Source organism: Prionailurus viverrinus, chromosome B3, assembly GCF_022837055.1.
Source record: "Prionailurus viverrinus isolate Anna chromosome B3, UM_Priviv_1.0, whole genome shotgun sequence".
Lineage (NCBI taxonomy): Eukaryota > Metazoa > Chordata > Mammalia > Carnivora > Felidae > Prionailurus > Prionailurus viverrinus.
This window is the reverse complement of record NC_062566.1, coordinates 74705865-74712782: the sequence shown is the minus strand read 5'-3', so window position 1 is coordinate 74712782 and position 6918 is coordinate 74705865.

Sequence of the window (6918 nt, the reverse complement as noted above, 5' to 3'; positions counted from 1 at the left end):
TATGCTGAAAGAGGAAGAGCAATGGAATCATATAAAATGTTAAATTAAAACCAGAAAATGCAATAAATGAGGAGAAGGGCGCAAAGAACAAATGCAATGAAAACAAAACAGATAGAAACATGGTAGTTATTAATCCAACTATATCAAAATATATTTTAAATATGAATGGCCTAAATATACAAATTAAAAGACAGAGATTATTTTATTTAACTAAAAGACAAAACTGTATGATATTTAGAAGAAAGCCACTTTATGTATAAAGACCCAGCCTCAAAGTAAAGGGATGGAGAAATATCATGTTAATACTAACAAAAAGAAAGCAAGGATAACTATACTAATTTCAGATATAACTGACTCTGGAAAATTATTAGGGATTAAGGTAGGCACTATATAACGATAATGGACCAATTCTCTAAACAGACATAACAATTAACAGGCACACGCACACAGACACACACACACACACACCCCACAGCAAAAAAGCATCAAAGTATGTGAGATAAAAAACTGACAGAATTTCAAGGAGAAATAAACAAATCCACTGTGATAGTTCAGCATCCTTCTGTCAGTAACTGATAAATCAACCAGACAGAAAATCAGGAAGGATATAGTTGAACTGAAAAGTATTATGAATCAACCCAAACTAATAAACACTTATAGAATACTCTATCCAACACGAGCAGAATACATGTTCTTCTCAAGGTTACCTGGAAAATTCTTAATAATAGACCATATGCTCAGTCGTAAAACAAACCTTAACCAATTAAAAAAAAAAGTATACCATATAGGGTATGTTGCCAGACCATAGTGGAATTAAATTAGAAATCAATAGCACATAAATAGTTAGAAAAAATCCCAAATTCTTGGAGGTTAAACAAACACACTTTTAAATAACATATGGGCCAAAGTAAAAATCTCAAGAGACATTTTAAAATATTTTGAACTAAATGAAAATGAAAATATAGCCTATCAAAATTTATGGGATTCAGCAAAACCAGTGCTTAGTGGGAAATTTATAGCACTGAATACATTAATTTTAAAAATATATACAAAACCTTCCACCTTGGGAAACTAGATAAAGTAGATCAATGTAGGCCTAAATCAAATCAGAGAAAAGAAATAATAAAAATTAGAGCAGAAACCAATAAAATTGAAAAGAGGAAATCAGTAGAAAAATCAATGAAAGCAAAAGCTGGTTCTTTGAAACTATCGACAAAATTGATTAACCTGTAGGCTAGTTAACCAAATAAAAACAGGGAATAAACAAATTCATAGTATCTGAAAGGAAAGAAGGATAATCACTACTGGTCCAAGTACATGAATAGAAAAATTAAAGAATATTATTAACAATTATATTCCCCCAAATTGATATTTAAAAATGGAACAATTTCTTGAAAGATACACACTACCAAAACTTAAAAAGGTGAGTGTCTAATTTGAGTAGCTTGTATATATTAAACAAATTGAAATAACATTTACTAACCTTTAAAAAAAAACAAAGCATTAGCCCAGATAGTTTCATTGGTTGATTCTACCAAACTTTCAAGGAGGAAATAATACCAATTCTCCAAAATCTCTTTCAGAATACAGATACAGAACACTTCCTAACTCTCTTTGAGGACAGCATTACCCTAATACCAAAGCCAGCAAGAATATTACAAGGAATGAAAATTATAGATCAGTCTCTCTAATGAATGCAGATTAAAAACTCCTCAACAAAAGATTAGCAAATTGAATTCAGTACCATAAGAGAATAATAATAATAGTTATAGACCAGGAGAAATATTTGCAAAACACACACCTAGAAAGAACTTGTACACAAAATATACAAATAACTCTTAAAATTCAACAACTAGGAAAATAAAAACCAAATTTAACAATTAAAAAAACACTCACCAAAGAATATATATAGATGGAAAATAAGTATATGGATGATGATGAAAAGATGATCAGTATAATTTGTCATTAGAAAATTCCAAGTTAGGGGGCTCTTGGGTGGCTCAGTGAGTTGAGCGTCAGACTCTTGATTTTGACTCAGGTCATGATCTCAGGGGTTGTGAGTTTCAGCCCTGTGTTGGGCTCTGCACTGACAGTTCAGAGCTTGCTTGGGATTTTCTCTCTCTCTCTCTCTCTCTCTCTCTCACTCCCTCTCTCTTTTCCCATTGTTTGTGCACTCTCTCTCTCTCTCAAAATAAATAAATAAACTTTAATTAAAAAAAAGAGAATTCCAATTTAGAACACCAGTGAGATACCACTACATACCTCAAAGGTGGTGAGAATTTGGAGCAACATTACTGGTTGGGTGGCAAAATGCTAGTCAGTCACTTTGGAAGATAGTGGAAACTTTCTTATAATACTAAACATATTCCCACCTATGTGGTTATATCACAGGCAGTCATGCTTCTAGATATTTATCTGACTCTTTTCACACTTATTCCACATGCTTGTTCCAGTGCTTGTAACAACTTTGTCATCACCAAAATCTAGAAGCAATCAAGATGTTCTTCAACAAGTAAATAAACAGTTTTATGTCTACACAATGGAATATCACTCAGTGATAAACTAATAAGCCGTGAGAAGATATAGATAAATTTTAAATGTTTTTAAAGTTTTTATTTATTTATGTATTTTTTTTTTTGAGGGAGGGAGAGAGAGAGAGAGAGAGCATACGAGCATGGGAGGGGCAGAGAGAAAAAGGGAGAGAGAGAGACTCCCAAGCAGGCTCTGCACTGTCAGTGCAGAGCCTGATGTTGGGCTTGAAGTCACAAACTGTGAGATCATGACCCGAGCCAAAATCAAGAGTCAAACGCTTAACCTAACTGAGCCACCTGGGCACCCTGATAAATGTTAAATATATATTTTTAAATTAAAGAAGCCAGTCTGAAAGGATTATATACTATATAATTATAATCATGTGACATTTCAAAAAGGCAAACCTACAGAAGGTAGAAATATCAGTGGCTGCAAGGAGGGAGGAAAGGAATTGAATTGGTGAAACACAGAACATTTATAGGGTAGTGACACCATTCAGCATAATCTGCAGTGGTAGACATATATATTTTGCATTTGTCAAAACCTATGAAACAGTGCTGTATGAGAAATAAATGTATGAAAATTAAAAAAAATATTTAGGAGATCCTGAGATCTCAGGATGGAATGAAATAGGTGATAAAAAAAATATAACCTTGTTACCAGTATATGAAATCTAACTGAAGGTGGTGGGGAGAAAAGGTGCTGACTTAAGTAACTTTGGAAATAAGTAGAATCTGTAAGTCTAAAGGTAGAAGAACCATGCATGAGCACTATACTATGGTTTATAAAGTGTTTTTTCTCCATGGGACTATGGGTTAACACTTCTCATACTGCCACACATGTATATTAGAATTAAATAATTAAGTAAATAGTGAATTGTGGAGTCATCTTTCTTAGTGTCAGAATTAGAATTAATAAGCAAAGGAAAAAGAATAAGGTGACCAATGTGGTAATGGATTAGAGTTGAAGACATTAGTATGAATTTATGTTTAGCTTAATATAGATATAGATGGTTATGTATAGTATTTATAGATATAGATACCTGTATATACATGGATTAATGTGCACACAAATATTTATTTGCTCTGGCAACTTAGAGTGCCTAGAAGAAGTGGCACTCCATTAGCAAAGAGCACACCTAGTGCCCAGATCTTGGTTTTTAATACCATTCTCCAATAAGAGGAACCAGAGTGCCACATAGAAATGATTGATTCTAGATCTGAGGCAGGAAATATACAAGATGAGCCTGAATCATCTTATAGTACCAGGAAGTAGAGAAGTGCTACCCCCCCCCCCCCACCGCCACATACTCTGACCAGGGTATGTTAAAAGGGACACAGAATCCAACTGAAAGAGCTCTCAAAAACTGGGACTAGAACCACGAACAGAGAATTAAAAAAATGTAGCAGTGGACTTTATCCGAAGTATAAATACCATAAATCCATATTGATATAAATAAATGACTGAATAAATAAATGAAGGAGAATAGATGAAGATCCCTTATAGAAATTCTTTGCCCCCAAAGAAATGAAACATACTTCCCCAGTCTTTAAGTGAGTACTGTGCATAGTGACTCCCTTCCAAAAAGTACAGTATGGAAAAGGGTAAGAACAATTACATGACTGTGGGGAAGCCTGGGAAACACTACCTCAGCTAGGTGATCAAGGTTCACATCAACAGTGATAAGTCCTGTTGATTTTACCTAGATAGGATGTGAGGGTAATGGCACTTCAATTCTATCATCTTCCTCCTCAAAAAGCATATAACTCCAATTTAGTTAGGAGATATACATCAGACAAATCCCAATAGAGGAACTTTTTACAAAATACTTAATCAGTATTCCTCAAAACTATTAAGGTCATCAAAACCAAGGGAACTCTGATAACTGTCAAAGTCCGAGGAGTAGTCTATGGAGACCTGACAAGTAAAATGTAATGTTACATTTTACTATCCTTGGATAGGATTCAGGAAAAACAGTGAAAAAAAGACATTGAGTAAACCAAGGAAGTCTGAATAAAGTATGGGCTTCAATTAAAAATAGTATATCGATATTGATTCTTGATTGTAACAAAATACTATATTAATGTAAGATGTCAATAATAGGGACAACAAGGTACAGAGTTGTATAGGGAAATCGCTACTGTCTTCATGATTTTTCTATAAATCTGAAATGTACTAAAAATAAAGTTTATTAACAAAGTATGCTACTTAATACATATGAGAGAGAAAAAAAAGCCTCCAAATAATGCTAATAAAAATTTTATACCAGTGGGGTGCCTGGGTGGCTCAGTCAGTTAGGCGCCTGACTTTATTTTGGCTCAGGTCATGATCTCATGGCTTGTGAGATCAAGTCCTGCATCGGGCTCCACACTGACAACACGGAGCCTGCTTGGGATTCTTTCTTCCGCTCCCTCTCTGCCTCTCCTCACCCACTCAAAATAAATGAATAAACTTAAAAAAAAAGAAAACAAAAACTTTACATCAAGACACAAGGAAGGATATAATAATTAAATCACTCACCCCTATGAGTTAACACTTTTAGAACCGGGAGTCAAAATGCAAATGACAGAAGATTTCCACATTTGTACTCAATGTAGTAAGATAAAGGAGAGAATAGACCACTCTTTCTAACTTTTCTCTCTTTAATTTAACATGCAATTTATATTTGTATTTTTAGTGTCTTAAAATACTCTTTGTTTTACAAAAAATATCTCTCCTTATTATAAAATCAATATGTATTCATGGTAGAAAACTTGGAAAGCATCAAAAAGTGTAAAGAGAAAATAATACCTACATTTACACTACCCAGTTATAACAAGTTTTTTTTAAGTTTTTAGTGTTTTATTTTCTAGCCATAACATTTCATTTTATTAAATTTCAGACAGTGCATAGAATAAATATTTCTATATTAGTATGATTATATTTAAAATATTACTGAATTTCATTGAGGTAATTGCCCCATATTGTGTTCTAGCATTTGATTATATTATATCATTGCATAAATATTTTGGGGATATGAAAATAACTTTATATATAATTATATTAGTGAGAAGATATCACATAAATTATGCCTACATAAAGACATTTTGACTGCATGCCTTTGCTAGTCAAATAAAGTAAGTCAATTGAGTTTTAAAACTATCCAAACTGATTGACATCTTAGACGTAGAGTCACTTTGATTGAAAATCCTTTTCACTTTTGAGGGAATCATTCATTCAATAAATATTTGCAAACTTACTATATCCCAGGCTCTGGAAATGACAGGGAAGCAAAGAGATACAGTTCTTAACTTCACGGAAAGTATACTCTAGTGGTGGGAATTATCAGAACAGGAATTTAAAAAATGCCTCTCATTAATATGCTAAGGGCTTTAATGGAAAAAGGAAATCACATGCAAGAACAGCTGGATAATGTAATGCAATATACAAGAAAGAATTAAAAAGAAATCCTAGAGAGCACCTGGGTGGCTCAGTTGGTTAAGCCTCTGACTCTTGATTTCAGCTCAGATCATGATCTCATGGTTCATAGGATCTGGCTTTGCATTGGGCTCCACACTGAGCCTGGAGTCTGCAGCTTGCTTGGGATTTTCTCTCTCTCCCTCTTACTCTGCCCCTCCCCTGCACACTTGCACATGCATGCGCTCTCTCTCTTTTTCTCAAAAAAAATGGGATAGATAAACTTAAAAAAATTCTAGTTATCAAAAACAGTGTAACAGAAATATGGAATGCTTTAGTGGGTTCATCAGTAGACTGGACACAGCAGAGGAGAGTATCTCTGAGCTTTAGTATATGGCAATGGAAAATTTCAAAACTTAAAAGAGAAAAAGACTGAAAAAAAGGAATGTCCAAGAACTATAGGACAACAATAAAAAGTGTAGCATATACATAATGGCAATATCATTTAAAGCCTTAATGACGACAGAATCCTCCAAATTAATGTCAGGTACTAAACCATAAATCCAGGAAGCACAGAGCATAATAAGCAAGATAAGCATAAAAAATCCTGTACCTAGGCATAGTATATTCAATTTTAGAAAATTAAAGATAAAGAAAAAGTCCTGAAAGAAGACAGAAGGCAAAAACATCTTACCTATAGAGGAACATAGATAAAAATGAGATCCTACTTCTCCTCAGAAACCCTGCCAGTAAGAGGAGAGTGAAGTGAAATAGTGTTGAGGGAAAATAAGCTTCTACCCTAGAATTCTGTACCCTGTGAAATTAAATTATCCTTTAAAAGTGAGGGGAAAATAAAGACTTCCTTAGACAAACAAAAATTGAGAGGATAAATAGAGCACAACTTTTGGTTGCATAATTGTCTATGTAGAAAATCCAAAAGAATTGACCAAAAACTCCTGAAACTAATAATGGATTATAACTAGCTTGCAG